At 42.2% G+C, this 17,167-nt stretch overlaps 1 non-coding gene across 1 annotated transcript; it reads right to left on the reverse strand.

The window, feature by feature from the left end:
* Positions 1 to 3,200: 3,200 nt before the first annotated feature.
* Positions 3,201 to 3,308, reverse strand: LOC148547514 (small nucleolar RNA R71). The gene has a single exon (XR_015897897.1). It is a non-coding gene; the product is annotated as a small nucleolar RNA R71 (small nucleolar RNA).
* Positions 3,309 to 17,167: the final 13,859 nt, after the last annotated feature.

Genomic DNA, 17,167 nt, shown 5'->3' on the forward strand with positions numbered 1-17,167 from the left:
TTCGTGGTGTAAGCTAGAATGATGGCGGCATTCAAGAGAATCCGGAAAGTCTAAACCTTGTCTGTGGTATTCCGAGTAGGATTCAATGATTGAATGACTGTGACGAGCTTCAAACTCGCGATTGCCGGGCGTAGTGACAGACACAAAAGGATAGTAAATCCTATTCCAGCATGATCGAGAACCGATAGATGAATAGCCGTGCCTTGACAGGGTGCGTTGACCATTTTCACTGAGAGGATAAGATGAAACCATTGACAAGGGTGATGCCTCCAGACGATTAGCCGTGCCGTGACAGGGCATTTGGATCATTTTCCCGAGAGAAGACCGAAAGTAGCCATTGACAATGGTGATGTATCACATAAAGCCAGCGATGGAAAGGAGTAAGACTGATTGGATGAAGATAGCAGGAAAGCAGAGGTTCAGAGGAACGAAAGCATCTCTATTCGCTTATCTGAAATTCTCACCAATGATTTACATAAGTATTTCTATCCCTATTTTATTAATTAATTTTGAAAACCTCATTACTATTTTATATCTGCCTGACTGAGATTTACAAGGTGACCATAGCTTGCTTCATACCAACAATCTCCGTGGGATTCGACCCTTACTCACGTAAGGTATTACTTGGACGACCCAGTGCACTTGCTGGTTAGTTGTGCGAAGTTGTGAACCATGGTATTGGCATCATGTTTTTGGCGCCATTACCAGGGAAAGAAAGAGCGATGAATTTTACATAATTAAAGTGTAATCACAATTTCTGCGCACCAAGTTTTTGGCGCCGTTGCCGGGGATTGTTCGAGTTTGGACAACTGACGGTTCATCCTGTTGCTCAGATTAGGCAATTTTCTTTTTGTTTTATTTTCAAAAATTTTTCAAAAATCTTTCTTTTGTTTTCGAAAAAAAAATAATAAAAATAATATTTTCAAAAATAAATTATTCTATGGCTTCAAAATTTTTAAGAATGAATTCTAGTGTTTCATGAAGCATGTGAAGCCTGGCTGGCTGTAAAGCCATGTCTAAATTCATTTGGACTGAGGCTTCCAAACCATCAGCATAGAGGCAAGTTACATATTTGATAAGTAATAAGCAGTATATTCTGATATCTTTCTGAAGCTTGGCTGGCCATTGGCCATGTCTAGTATTTTGGACCGGAGCTTTCATTGAAAGCTTGGCTGGCTAGTGAGCCATGTCTAATTCCTGGACTGAAGCTTTAGACCAAGAATGCGAGATTCCTGGAATTCATATTAAAAATTTTGGAATCCTTATTTTTTCTTTTACAAATAATTTTCGAAAAAAATCCAAAAAAAAAATTAGAAAATCATAAAAATCAAAAATATTTTTTGTGTTTCTTGTTTGAGTCTTGAGTCATGTTATAAGTTTGGTGTCAATTGCATGTGCATCTTGCATTTTTCGAAAATTTTCATGCATTCATAGTGTTCTTCATGATCTTCAAGTTGTTCTTGGTAAGTCTTCTTGTTTGATCTTTGCATTTGCATGTTTTGTGTCTTTTCTTGTTTTTCATATGCATTCTTGAATTCTTAGTGGCTAAGCATTAAAGAATTCTAAGTTTGGTGTCTTGCATGTTTTTCTTTGCATAAAAATTTTTTTCAAAAATATGTTCTTGATGTTCATCTTGACATTCATAGTGTTCTTGGTGTTCATCTTGACATTCATAGCATTCTTGCATGCATTCATTGTTTTGATCTAAAATTCTGATGCATTGCATCATTTTTCTTATTTTTCTCTCTCATCATAAAAATTCAAAAATAAAAAAAATATCTTTCCCTTTTTCTCTCTCATAAATTCGAAAATTAGATTTGACTTTTTCAAAAATTTTTAAAATCTAGTTGTTTTCATGAATCAAATCAAATTTTCAATTTAAAAATCTCATCTTTTTCAAAATCTTTTTCAAAAATCAAATCTTTTTCAAATTTCTTAGTTATTTTCGAAAATTTCAAAAATATCTTTCAAAAATCTTTTTCTTATTTTTACATCATAATTTTCGAAAATAACAATAACAATTAATATTTTGATTCAAAAATTTCAATTTTGTTACTTACTTGTTAAGAAAGATTCAAACTTTAAGTTCTAGAATCATATCTTGTGATTTCTTGTGAATCAAGTCATTAATTGTGATTTTAAAAATCAAATCTTTTTCAAAAACTAATTTCAATCATATCTTTTCAAAATATCTTTTCTAACTTCCTATCTTCTTATCTTTTCAAAATTGATTTTCAAAATTTGTTTCAACTAACTAACTAACTTTTTGTTTGTTTCTTATCTTTTTCAAAACCACCTAACTAACTCTCTCTCTCTAATTTTCGAAAATATCTCCCCCCTTTTTCAAAAATTTCTTTTTAATTAACTAATAATTTTTTTATTTGAATTTTCGAAAAACTACTAACCTTTTTCAAAACTATTTTCGAAAATCACTAACTCTTTTTCAAAAATTATTTTCGAAAATCCTTCTCCCTCATCTCCTCCTATTTATTTATTCATCTACTAACATCTCTTCCTCACATCACCAAAAATCCGAACCCTCTCTCTCTCTCTCTGAGTTCAGATTTTCTTCTTCTTTTCTTCTACTAACAACAAGGACCTCTATACTGTGATATAAAGGATCCATATTATTATTATTATTTTCTCTGTGCCCTCTTCTTTGTCATATGAGTAGGAGCAAGGACAAGAACATTCTTGTAGAAGCAGATCCAGAACCTGAAAGGACTCTGAAGAGAAAATTAAGAGAAGCTAAATTACAACAATTCAGAGATAACCTTTCAGAAATTTTCGAACAGGAAGAGGAGATGGCAGCCGAAAATAATAATAATGCAAGGAGGATGCTTGGTGACTTTACTGCACCTAATTCCAATTTACATGGAAGAAGCATCTCCATTCCTGCCATTGGAGCAAAAAACTTTGAGCTGAAACCTCAATTAGTTTCTCTGATACAGCAGAACTGCAAGTTTCATAGACTTCCATCTGAAGATCCTTTTCAGTTCTTAACTGAATTCTTGCATATATGTGATACTGTTAAGACTAATGGAGTAGATCCTGAAGTCTACAGGCTCATGCTTTTCCCTTTTGCTGTAAGAGACAGAGCTAGAATATGGTTGGACTCTCAACCCAAAGACAGCCTAAACTCTTGGGATAAGCTGGTCACGGCTTTCTTAGCCAAGTTCTTTCCTCCTTAAAAGCTGAGCAAGCTTAGAGTGGATGTTCAGACCTTCAAACAGAAAGAAGATGAATCCCTCTATGAAGCTTGGGAAAGATACAAACAGTTGACCAAAAAGTGTCCTTCTGACATGCTTTCAGAATGGACCAACCTGGATATATTCTATGATGGTCTGTCTGAGTTATCTAAGATGTCATTGGATACCTCTGCAGGTGGATCCATTCACCTAAAGAAAACACCTGCAGAAGCTCAAGAACTCATTGACATGGTTGCTAATAACCAGTTCATGTACACTTCTGAGAGGAATCCTGTGAGTAATGGGACGCCTATGAAGAAGGGAGTTCTTGAAGTTGATACTCTGAATGCCATATTGGCTCAGAACAAAATATTGACTCAGCAAGTCAATATAATTTCCCAGAGTCTGAATGGAATGCAAGCTGCATCCAACAGTACTCAAGAGGCATCTTCTGAAGAAGAAGCTTATGATCCTGAGAACCCTGCAATAGCAGAGGTGAATTACTTAGGTGAACCTTATGGAAACACCTATAACTCATCATGGAGAAATCATCCAAATTTCTCATGGAAGGATCAAAAGCCTCAACAAGGCTTTAATAATGGTGGAAGAAACAGGTTTAGCAATAGCAAGCCTTTTCCACCATCTACTCAGCAACAGACAGAGAATTCTGAGCAGAATTCATCTAGCTTAGCAAACTTAGTCTCTGATCTATCTAAGGCCACTGTGAGTTTCATGAATGAAACAAGGTCTTCCATTAGAAATTTAGAAGCACAAGTGGGCCAGCTGAGTAAAAGAATCACTGAAATCCCTCCTAGTACTCTCCCAAGCAATACAGAAGAAAATCCAAAAGGAGAGTGCAAGGCCATTGACATAACCAAAATGGCCGAACCCAATGAGGGAGAGGAGGACGTGAATCCCAAGGAGGAAGACCTCCTGGGACGTCCAGTGATCAATAAGGAGCTTCCCTCTGAGGAACCAAAGGACTCTGAGGCTCATCTAGAGACCATAGAGATTCCATTGAACCTCCTTATGCCTTTCATGAGCTCTGATGAGTATTCCTCTTCTGAAGAGAATGAGGATGTTACTGAAGAGCAAGCTGCCAAGTTCCTTGGTGCAATCATGAAGCTGAATGCCAAATTATTTGGCATTGATACTTGGGAAGATGAACCTCCCTTGTTCATCAATGAACTAAGTGATCTGGATCAACTGACATTGCCTCAGAAGAGACAGGATCCTGGAAAGTTCATAGTACCTTGTACCATAGGCACCATGATCTTTAAGGCTCTGTGTGACCTTGGTTCAGGGATAAACCTCATGCCCCTCTCTGTAATAGAGAAACTGGGAATCTATGGGGTGCAAGCTGCTAAAATCTCATTAGAAATGGCAGACAATTCAAGAAAACAGGCTTATGGAAAAGTAGAGGACGTGTTAGTAAAGGTTGAAGGCCTTTACATCCCTGCTGATTTCATAGTCCTGGATACTGGAAAGGAAGAGGATGAAATCATCCTAGGAAGACCTTTCCTAGCCACAGCAAGAGCTGTGATTGATGTTGACAGAGGTGAACTAGTCCTTCAATGGAATGAGGACTCCCTTGTGTTTAAAACTCAAGGATCTCTCTCTGCAACCATGAAGAGGAAGCATGAAAAGCTTCTCTCAAAACAGAGTCAACCAGAGCCCCCACAATCAAACTCTAAGTTTGGTGTTGGGAGGCCACAACCAAACTCTAAGTTTGGTGTTGAACTCCCATATCCAAACTCTAAGTTTGGTGTTAGAGAGTCTCAACAATGCTCTGAACATCTGTGAGGCTCCATGAGAGCCCACTGTCAAGCTATTGACATTAAAGAAGCGCTTGTTGGGAGGCAACCCAATTTTTATTTATCTAACAATATTTTTCTTAGTTATATGTCTTTATAGGTTCATGATAATGTGGAGTCACAAAATAAATATAAAAATTGAAAACGGAATCAAAAACAGCAGAAGAAAAATCACACCCTGGAGGAGCATCTGCTTGGCGTTCAACGCCAGAACAGAGCATGGTTCTGGCGCTGAACGCCCAGAACAAGCATGGTTAGTAAATGGGCGTTGAACACCCAAAATGGGCACCAACCTGGCGCTGAACGCCCAGAGTTGTGTGCAAGGGCATTTTGCATGCCTAATTGGTGCAGGGATGTAAATCCTTTGAACACCTCAGGATCTGTGGACCCCACAGGATCATCTCAGGATCTGTGGACCCCACAGGATCCCTACCTACCTCCACTCACTCCTTCTCACCCCTCTTTCACACAATCCCATAAACACTCTTCCCCAAAACCCTTCACCTATCACCTCCATCCCTCTTCCCTATTAAACCTTCACCACTCACATCCACCCACTCTTCCCAATAAACCTACCTCATAAACTCCACCTACCTTCAAAATTCAAAACCAATTTCCCACCCAAACCCACCTATATGGCCGAACCTTAACCCCCCATCCCTTCCCTATAAAAAGCCCTCCATTCTTCATCAAATTCACACAACACACCCCTCTACACCCTTCTTGGCCGAAACACTTACCACTCTCCATCTCCTCCATTTCTTCTTCTTCTTCATCTATTCTTTCTTTTATTGCTCGAGGGCGAGTAAAATTCTAAGTTTGGTGTGGTAAAAGCATAAGCTTTTGTTTTTCCATTACCATTGATGGCACCTAAGACCGGAGAATCCTCTAGAAAGGAGAAAGGGAAGACAAAAGCTTCCACATCCGAGTCATGGGAGATGGAAAGGTTCATCTCCAAAGCCCATCAAGACCACTTCTATGATGTTGTGGCCAAGAAGAAGGTGATCCTTGAGGTCCCTTTCAAACTCAAAAGAAATGAGTATCCGGAGATCCGACATGAAATTCAAAGAAGAGGTTGGGAAGTTCTAACAAATCCCATCCAACAAGTCGGCATCCTAATGGTTCAAGAGTTCTATGCCAATGCATGGATCACCAAGAACCATGATCAAAGTAAGAACTCGGATCCAAAGAACTACGTTACAATGGTTCGGGGGAAATACTTAGATTTTAGTCCGGAGAATGTGAGGTTGGCATTTAACTTGCCCATGATGCAAGGAGATGAACGCCCCTACACTAGAAGGGTCAACTTTAATCAAAGGTTGGACCAAGTCCTTATGGACATATGTGTGGAAGGAGCTCAATGGAAGATTGACTCCAAAGGCAAGCCGGTTCAACTAAGAAGATTGGACCTCAAGCCTGTGGCTAGAGGATGGTTGGAGTTCATTCAATGCTTAATCATTCCCACTAGCAACCGGTCTGAAGTTACTATAGACCGGGCCATCATGATCCATAGCATCATGATTGGAGAAGAGGTGGAAGTTCATGAGATTATACCTCAAGAACTCTACAAGGTGGCTGACAAGTCCTCCACTATGGCAAGGTTAGCCTTTCCTCACCTCATTTGCCATCTATGCAATTCAGCTGGGATTGACATAGAGGGAGATATCCTCATTAAAGAGGACAAGCCCATCACTAAGAAAAAGATAGAGCAAGCAAGAGAGCCCATTCATGGAGCTCAAGAGGCGTATGAAGCTCATCACCATGAGATCCCGGAAATGCCTCAAATGCACTTTCCTCCACAAAACTATTGGGAGCAAATCAACACCTCCCTAGGAGAATTGAGTTCCAATATGGGACAACTAAGGGTGGAACATCAAGAGCACTGACAAATAGATTTTTCTTGCCGGTATAGAAATTATCAAATGATCAATCGTAGTATAGTCTAAACCGACGCAAAATCCTTCATCAAACAAATCTACAATCTATATCCGAGAGTACTAGTCTCCCGAGTCGTTCTCCCTTGGAATTGCCAAAGTGTGCATCTTATTGATTTAGTAAGCTTTGTTGGAATTCTTTGAAGGTTTTAGCAAAGCAATGAAAAACAAACAATCAATTATCAAAAGACTTGGCTTAGGGTTGGCATTAGAAATCCTATCCTTATAGTCCATTCAATGTTGACAACAATTAGGCCTTGCTCCATTTAGTTATCCCCTAGGTATAGAGGAAGGTCAAATGAAAGTAATCAACTTGAGTCACAAGTCCTAGCTTCACCTTATGGGAGTCTAGCTTTAGTGCACTCCAAGCCAACTAGCAATCCCTAATTCCAAATCAACTATTGATACACTATTCAACTTCTTCCAAAGACCAAACCCTATGCCAAGTGTGAGAATTCTACTCCATAGCTAGTGTTGTCATTTTATCAAACATGTGATGAGCAAGAAGGGAAGGCATAGTAAAATGAGAAGAAAAGTCAAATTGAAAGTATTGCAACACAAAGATCTAACAACAAGTCTCAAAGAGTAGCAATGAAAATCCAAAATAGAGATGAAATCCAAAATTACAAAGTTGAATTCTAGATCTATGAGAATTGATCAATTGTATCTACTACTTGAAATTGGAGAAGAAAATCTATGACATGAACAAAGTGGAATGAGAATTGTAGTGGATCTCACCAAAAAGTCATTAAAAATTCAGAAATTAGATGAGGATGAACCCTAGTGAAGCTTGGAATCTCCCTCTTCTTCTCCCAAAAAAGTGTAACTAACTCTCTCTTCTCTCCAAAAAAGGGAAAAAAATCTAGATCTAGAAGAAATGAACTAAAAGTCCCCTTAACCCTTGCTCCTTTGGTCTTCTTAAGCTTTTCCCGCCAAGGTGCTTCTCCAAAAGTGGGATCCTTAACTGCCTCCACGCCTAAGTCACGTGACTTCATTAAAAAAATCATTTTCGCAAATCGGCGCGCACGCGCAAGGTACGCGCACGCGCCGTTGAGACGTCTTGTAATGTGCGCGGAGGCGTGATGTACGCGTGCGCGCCCATGAAGATCCTGGCTTAGCCGCTTCTCAAGCCGGCTCGTGGCTTGGCTCTTGGCTTTGGCTTCACGTTGCCCTATCCGCGCGGGCGCGCAAGGTGCGCGCACGCGCCCATGCGGAAATTTCCAAAGCTTAATCCTCATGCTTCCTTCCTTTGTACCCGTCTTCCTTCTCTCTTTCGGTCCATTCCTACTCTATATCCTGAAACCACTTAACACACAAGTCACGGCATCGAACGGCATCAAGAGAAGATTAGAAATGTATCTATTTTAGTGCAAAATAAGCATGTTTTCATTCATGAGGCAAAACTAGGAAAGGAATGCAAAATCTTGTATTTTCATATAGAAAGTGTGTGGAATCATTGATAAAACCCCTGAAATTAGCACAAGATAGACCCTCAAATTGGGGTTTGTCAACCTCCCCACACTTAGATTCTAGCATGTCCTCATGCTTAGAGAAATGCAAAGAAGCACGGAAGACCGAGGGATCACAAAAGTATAGGACTCATGGAGTGCAAGCTACTTATATGCATGCAATTACGACTAGTGCTACTATCCACTTGGTTGGGAACAAATTAGCCTTCTTAGGACATATGCGAGCATATGGGGCACGATGGTGGTCAAAGCATGGGACTTGCCACTTTCTAAGCATCAAATGCAATATGTGCAACCTTGCATGAGGAATGCTCGCGAGAGCCGGGAATCAGAGGATTGAGCTTCGAACCCTCACCGGAAGTGTTTGCACTCTAATCACTCGGTGTTTGGGGTTTATTCTCTCAATTCTCCCCTAATCATGCTTTCCAAGATTTGTTTTTCATCTAACAATCAACAATTATCCAATGCATGCATACACTTATCATGGGGTCTTTTCCTTAGGTCGTAATGGGGTTAGGGTCAAGGTAGGGTCATATATGGCTAGTGGACTTAGGGTTTGAATCTCTGATTAACTTAAACTTTCCCACCTAACCTATATAATGACCTATACAATTAGGTACTAACCTAACTACCCATTCCTCACTTTTCCACATACTCATGCATTTTTCTTTTCGTTTCACAATATTTATGCATTGATTCCTCTTGACCTGCACTTTGGGGCATTTTGTCCCCTTTTCTTTTTCTCTCTTCTTTTTTTTTTCTATATTTTTTTTCTTTTCTTTTCCATATTGTTCTCTTTCTTTTTTTTTTTGTTTTCTTTTGTTCTTTTGTTTTTCTTATTTTTTTTTCTATATACAAGAGCGTCAATGCATAAGATTTTACATTCGATCAATTCATGAATATGTACCCAATTCCCAATATTCCAATAATAATATAAAATACCCTTCTATTCACCCAATGCCCCAAGGTTCCCACACTTGAATGATACTCACACACACTAGCCTAAGCTAATCAAAGATCCAAATAAGGACTTTTATTGTTTTCCGCTTTAAGGCTTGTAATGTGCTAAATTAAGAACAAAATGGGTTAATCGTAGGCTCAAGTTTGGCTAACAACGGAGGATAGAAGGTACGGCCGTTTGGGTGAGTGAGCTAATGAAATGATGGCCTCAATCATATAAATGCATGAATACACCAAATAATGGACATAAAGAATCAAACAAATCAAAGATCACAATCATAGAGAGAGAATAATGCACACAAGAAGGAAAAATAGGTGGTTATAAGATGTAACCACACCATTAGGCTCAAATCTCACAAGCTTGTGTTCTTAACTCAAAACCATGTTCCAAAATATAATTCTCCATGCAACTTTGGCATCAAAGCATTTAAAATTTTGCAATGCCATGGTCGTCCCATAGTGTTGGTTTCCTAAGAGAGAATTTCATTGTTCCAACCGAGCAGGCTTATCATGCGAATGGTGCCAACTAAAACCTAATCATGCAACCTATTCTACTTTATTCAGATTTATTCAGATGTTACCTACGAAGATCGGTCGGCCGACCTCCCCACACTTAAAACTTAGCACGGTCCTCCGTGCTAGAGGTTAGGCGCAGTGGGTGGTGGAGCTCCGAGTGTGCCACATCTCCAATGCCATTGCTATCTCCGCTTGAAGTTGTGGTGGAGGTGGAGATATCGGGTTCCTCCATTGGTGGGGTGATCATGCTTAGAAGCCCCTTCACATGAGCATAGCGGCGTTGGTTACGCCTCTCATAACGGTCTAATTTGTTGTGAAGGTCCTCGAGGCGTTGGGTGGCCGATTTTTGTGATGTAGATGAAGTGGTGGCGTGGCCAGTTGGTGTGGGCAGTTCAATGTCCATGGTGACTTCCGGAGGCTTGAGGCATCTCTTGGTTGGAATGATATCACCGTCAACCGGTATTGCGGTTCGCCTATCTTTAGTCTCCCGGTTGACGCCGGCTTTCGCAACTAATGCCGTCACTAAAGCGGGGAATGGGAGATTTCCCTTGGCATGAATGCGCCCCATGGATTGGCGGATGGCATGCGGAACGTTGACCGGTTTGTCGGTCAAGATGCACCATATCAATAGGCCAAGCTCGGCGGTGATGGATGACCCATGTGTGCTTGGGAGCACGTAATGAGCTAGAATTTGGGCCCATGCCGTGGCTTCTTGAGTGAGGTGGCGGACATCTAGACCCTTGGGTCTTCGCTTTATGGTTCCCCGAATCCAAAATGCGTCGGGTAAAGCAATGACGCGGAGGATCGCGCTCCAATCGAATGTGCGGTCAACGCATGCAGCCAAGACTTCTTGGTAGGCGTCATACGCATCCGTTGACGGTGCAATCCCAAGGACTTCTCGGATGGTTTCCACGGTGACCAACACTTGTTTCCGGCGCACAAATATTGATGTAAGATGGGGTGAATGGAAGTTGGAGTAGAATTCCACCACCCATGAGAGATTGGCCTCTGTTGGTTGCCTCAATAGGAATCTCCAATGCCTCCGGTCAATGTGTGGCATCACAATCGGACTGAGGTGAGCCGGTAAGACTAGGAGGGGTTCCGGATGGTAATTCCTTTCAATAATTCTGGAGTAAACAAGTTCGCAGTAGCGGTTGGGAAACTTGTTCGAATCCTTTGGAGGGTTGTCCTTCTCTAGAACGTCAACGGGGCCCTTGGTCTTCTTCAGGAGGGGCCTGGCCGTTAGTTCTTGGCGGGCTTTATTGGAAGCTGGCTTCTTGGGGCCTTTCCCGTTGTCCTTTTTGATGACCATCCTGTGGGAGCAAGAAAGGAAAATATCAAACCCAACGAAGCGGAGATACATGAGCTCTATGTAATGAAAAGTTATGCCATAGAATATGGGTATCTTAGTTACATGACAGCTGCAACATGTAACTAGGATAATGTGTGAAGCGCAAGGCAAATAATTTCCATGTGGTGCAAGGGTAGTTTAGGCATGCAAGGAAGAAGCATGAGAAGCATACATCCTTAGGGACCATAAATGGGAGGCAAGCCAAAAAAATGGAAAGAATGGTTTGTGGAAAGTGGGGATGTACTCAAAAGTGATTGGTGAGAGGCAAGGTAGTCACAATGAGTCCAAAATTCAAGTATGCCTTTCATCGAACACTTGGTGTGCATCCTTCAAGTAGTATGTGATTGTGTGAAAATGAGAGCAATGTAACTTTCCACAATCCATTATTAATGATTATAGTGCATATTGATTGCAAGAAAATTAAGCAACACCATTCAGCTAACCATGTAAGTGAGTTTGAGACCTAAATGCCCATGAAGAACAAAGAAGAAAGAAGGAAGTAACTAGAGAGGGGAGGAAGAGAGGAAGAAAAGAAGAAGGAAGTCTACCTAAAAGGTGGTGCAACTAAGTGAGTGAGAACTACAAGAGATTAATGGACTAAGAGGGAGCTTAGTATAATACCTTGTGAGATGGAGAAGGATGTGGGAGAAGAAGAGAAGTGGAATGAGAATGAAGGGGTAAGTGTGTCCCTTTTATTTTTTAGGCGTCGATCACCGGCGCGTGCGCGCGCGCTGCGCGCTCGCGCAGGGAGCGAGGTGGGCTAGGGGCGCGCGCGCGCGCAGGTCGCGTGCGCGCCCATGCGCTTGGGCTGGGGGCACAGGAGAGGCATAGGGGTGGCCTAACTCTCTGGAAGAAGTACCAGAGATGGCTTCAGCGCGTTTTGGCGCGCGCGCGCGTCCTCGTGGTTGTGCCCCAGGCATGAGAGGGGCCTGGAGGGGGCTCAACTCTCTGTGAAATGGCCCAGAGAGGAGTGCAGAGTGAAAGGGCGCGTGCGCGGCTGTGGCGCGTGCGCGCATTCCGTGCTTGCTCTGGATGGACGCGTGCGCGCCAGGTGCGCGCACGCGGCAAAGGTGTCGGGCTGGTGGCTTAGTGTAGGCTTGAGAGAGGCTTAACTCTCTGTAGAATGTACTAGGGGGGGCAGCAAAGCAATCGGCACGGACGCGCGCCATGCGCTTGCGCGTCGATTGGTAGATTTCGCTCATGTGCGCGGACGCGCCATGTGCGCGCACGCGCAGAGGGGTGGGTTTTGTCTAAATTTGCAAGTGGTTACACCATTTTCAACATTTCAAACCCCCCTTTCCATACAGCCACTTAAGCTCTATAGCAAATGAAGTCAACAAATGAAGGGGAGGTTGACATTAAAATCTAGCTAACAAACATGAAGTCAAGTGTCTATGTACAAGTCTCAAAGGAAGATCTTACCATGGTGGGGTGTCTCCCACCTAGCACTTTTGTTTAATGTCCTTAAGTTGGACTTTCAGCAGCTTATAGTGTTTATTCAAGAGTTGCATCCCTCAAGAGGAACACTTCAAATTCCTTGGCGTTCTTTCTTTGCTCACCATGATACAATTTGAGACGGTGCCCGTTTACCTTGAAGATGTCCGGGCTTGATGGGTGGCGCAAGTGGTAGACCCCATAAGGTTCTACTTTCTCCACTTGGTAGGGCCCATCCCACCTTGATCTAAGCTTTCCGGGTAGTAATCTCAACCTTGAATTGTAGAGAAGGACTAGGTCACCGGGTTGGAATTCTCTTCTCCTAATGTTCTTGTCATGGATGGCTTTCAACTTTTCCTTATAGAGTCGAGAGTTGTCATAAGCTTCCAATCTCATACATTCTAATTCAGCCAATTGAAGCTTTCTTTCTACTCCGGCCCCACCCAAGCTCATATTACACTCCTTTACGGTCCAATAAGCTTTATGTTCAATCTCTACCGGTAGGTGACATACTTTGCCATATACAAGCCGGAAGGGGCTCATGCCAATGGGTGTCTTGTAAGCCGTTCGATAGGCCCACAGTGCATCGGAGAGTTTAGTGCTCCAATCTTTCCTATTCGGCTTTACAATCCTTTCCAACACATGCTTGATTTCCCGGTTAGAGACTTCGGCTTGGCCGTTTGTCTGAGGGTGGTAAGTCGTGGCGACTTTGTGGATGATGCCATATTTTCTCATGAGGCCATCTATTCTTTTGTTGCAAAAGTGGGATCCTTGGTCACTTATGATTGCTCTTGGGGCGCCAAAGCGACAAATGATATTGTTCCTCACAAAAGAATACACAACATTAGCGTCATCCGTTCGGGTGGGGATTGCCTCAACCCATTTTGACACATAATCGACGGCTAACAAGATGTAGAAAAAACCATTGGAGTTTGGAAATGGTCCCATGAAGTCGATTCCCCATACGTCAAAGATTTCGCAAAAAAGCATATTTTGTTGGGGAATTTCGTCCTTCTTGGAAATATCTCCAAACCTAATACATTGGGGACAAGATTTGCAATAGAGAGAAGCATCTTTGAGAAGAGTTGGCCACCAAAATCCGCAATCAAGGATTTTTCTTGCCGTTCTTTGGGGCCCATAGTGACCACCTCCTTCGGAAGCATGGCAAGCGTCCAAGATTGCTTGGAATTCGGTTTGAGGTATGCACCGTCGCACTATTTGGTCCGCTCCACACCTCCACAAATAGGGATCATCCCAAATGTAGTATTTGGATTTGCTTTTCAGCTTATCCTTTTGGTGTTTGTTGAGATTGGGAGGGAAAGTGCGTGAAACCAAATAGTTTGCTATTGGGGCATACCAAGGAACCACTTCCGAGATTGTATGCAAGGCATCTAAAGGAAAGGAATCATTGATAGGAGTGGTGTCGCCGTTTGTGTGTTCGAGGCGACTTAAATGGTCCGCCACTAGGTTTTGGGAACCGCTCCTATCTTTGATTTCCAAGTCAAATTCTTGTAATAAGAGCACCCAACGAATTAATCTCGGTTTTGATTCCTTTTTTGCCAACAAGTATTTTAGTGCCGCGTGATCCGAATACACTACTACCTTGGAACCAAGAAGATAGGCTCGGAACTTGTCCAAAGCAAAAACAATAGCTAGGAGTTCCTTTTCGGTAGTAGTGTAGTTGGATTGGGCTCCGTCTAATGTTTTGGAAGCATAAGCTATGACATAGGGAGTCTTACCCTCGCGTTGTGCTAACGCGGCTCCTATCGCATAATTCGAAGCATCACACATGATTTCAAAGGGTTGAGTCCAATTGGGTCCTCGTACAATAGGGGCTTGTGTCAATGCTACCTTGAGTTTGTCATATGCTTCCATACATTCCTTGCTCATCTCAAATTCGGTGTCTTTTTGTAGTAATCGAGAAAGAGGTAGGGCCACCTTGCTAAAGTCCTTGATGAATCTCCGGTAGAATCCTGCATGTCCAAGAAAAGAACGGACTTCCCTCTCGGAGGAGGGGTAAGGTAAACTAGATATGACATTTATCTTTGCCGGATCTACGGAGATGCCTTCCTTTGATACTATGTGTCCCAAAACAATGCCTTGTTTGACCATGAAATGACATTTTTCAAAATTTAAGACAAGGTTTGTTTTGGTGCATCTTTCTAAGACTTTTTCAAGGTTACCTAAGCAATGCTCAAATGACTCACCATACACGCTAAAATCATCCATGAAAACTTCCATTGATTGCTCTAGAAAGTCCGCAAATAGGCTCATCATGCATCTTTGAAACGTTGCCGGTGCATTGCATAGGCCAAATGGCATACGCTTGTAAGCATACGTTCCAAAGGGGCAGGTAAATGTAGTTTTTTCTTGGTCTTCTAGAGCAATATGAATTTGGAAGTATCCGGAGTAGCCATCAAGAAAACAATAGTATGATTTACCGGCTAACCGATCAAGCATTTGATCGATAAATGGTAGTGGAAAATGGTCTTTTCTTGTGGCCGCATTCAATCTTCGGTAGTCTATGCATACTCTCCAAGAATTCTGCACTCTTGTTGCTATAAGTTCACCACTTTCGTTTTTGATTGTCGTCACTCCGGATTTCTTTGGCACTACTTGGACCGGGCTTACCCATTCACTATCCGAGATAGGATAGATAATGTCCGCTTCAAGTAGCTTAGTGACTTCTTTCTTTACCACCTCAAGAATGGTTGGGTTAAGTCTCCTTTGAGGTTGTCGGACCGGTCTTGCTCCTTCTTCAAGAAATATGCGGTGCTCGCATACTTGGGGGCTTATTCCCACTAGATCCGCTAAACTCCACCCAATTGCCCTTTTGTTTTTCCTCAATACATTCAGCAATTTTTCTTCTTGTTGAGGAGTTAACTCTTGTGCAATTATCACGGGTAGCTTTTGGGCTTCATCAAGGTATGAATACCTTAAGTGAGGTGGTAGTGGCTTCAATTCCATCTTCTTGTCATTCCTTGAGGTTTGAGTCTCCGGATGGCTTGTATGATGTGTGGTATTTAGTTCGCTTGACTCTTCAATTGCTTCTTCGACCATGCACTTCTCATCTAGTCTTGCAAGATGCACTTCGGCTACTATGTTATCGATTGGGTCACACCGAAATAGAGAATGATTCTCCGGTGGATGTTTCATTGCTCCCTCTAGGCTAAAGCTTACGATTCTTCCATCAATTTCAAATGAGTAGTTCCCCGAGTAAGCATCAAGCTTAAATCTAGAAGTTCTCAAGAAGGGCCTTCCAAGTAGGATAGAGGATGCTCTCTCGGTTTCGCTTGACGGCATTTCAAGGACATAGAAGTCAATCGGAAACACCAACCCCTTTATATTCACCAGTACATCTTCCGCAACACCCGCTACGGTTATTATGCTTTTATCCGCTAGGACAAATCTTGCCGTCGACCTTTTTAGTGGGGGCAAGTTCAATACCTGATAAACGGAGAGCGGCATGATGCTAACACATGCTCCGAGGTCACACATACAATCTCTAAATTGAACTCCATTGACGGTGCAAGTGACCATACAAGGGCCCGGGTCATCACACTTCTCCGGTAATGTTCCCATCAAAGCGGAAATAGAACTCCCCAATGGGATGGTTTCCAATTCAAGAATTCTATCCTTGTTTATACATAAATCTTTGAGGAATTTAGCATATCTAGGAATTTGATGGATGGCATCAAAGAGGGGAATGGTTACCTCAACTTTCTTAAACATTTCTACCATTTTGGGGTCGAGTTCTATGCGCTTTTTAGCTTTCTTTGCAAGTGTTGGAAATGGAAGTGGTTGAGCAATTCCTTCTTCCAAGGTTCTTTTGGTCTTGGGTGTCTCCCTTGTTGGTTGGGCTTCGTCCTCAGCTATGGCTTGTGGTGTCTCCTCTTCCACTACCTCCTCTTCCACTACCTCCTCTCCCACTACCTCTTCTATATCTATTCTCTCTTCCTCTTGAGCGGTTGTGATAGGACTTGGGTCCTTTGCTTCCTTTTCTTTTAGTTGTGTACCGGATCTAAGGGTAATGGCATTGATGCCCCCTTTTGGATTTGGTTGAGGTTGAGAGGGAATGACACTTTGGATTGGGGGTTGAGGAGTAGAGGTCGATGGTGTGTCCATACGTGCAAGAAGAGCTTGTAGTGTAGAGGTGAGGCCGGTGAGGCCGGAAGCAAGTGTGTTTTGTAATTCCTTTTGGCCTTGGATGATGGTCCGGAGTGTTTCATCTTGGTTGGAGGGGGTGGTTGCATATGTGAGTTGAGGAGTTTGTGATTGGTTGGGTGGTGGTCTTTGATGTGGTGGTTGGTATGTTTGGTAGTTTCTTTGTGAGTTTTGTTGGTTGTATGGTTGATTTTGGAAGTTGTATGGTCGGTTTTGTGAGAAATTTTGCGAGTTGTTGTTCCATCTTTGACCTCCTCTATTGTTGTTGTTATCCCTATTCCCTTGTTGATGATTGTCTTTCCAATTTTGATTATTGTGTCCACTACCTTGGTTGTAG

This window comes from Arachis ipaensis, chromosome B8 (assembly GCF_059453495.1).
Source record: "Arachis ipaensis isolate K30076 ecotype BB chromosome B8, ASM5945349v1, whole genome shotgun sequence".
In the NCBI taxonomy this organism is placed as follows: domain Eukaryota; kingdom Viridiplantae; phylum Streptophyta; class Magnoliopsida; order Fabales; family Fabaceae; genus Arachis; species Arachis ipaensis.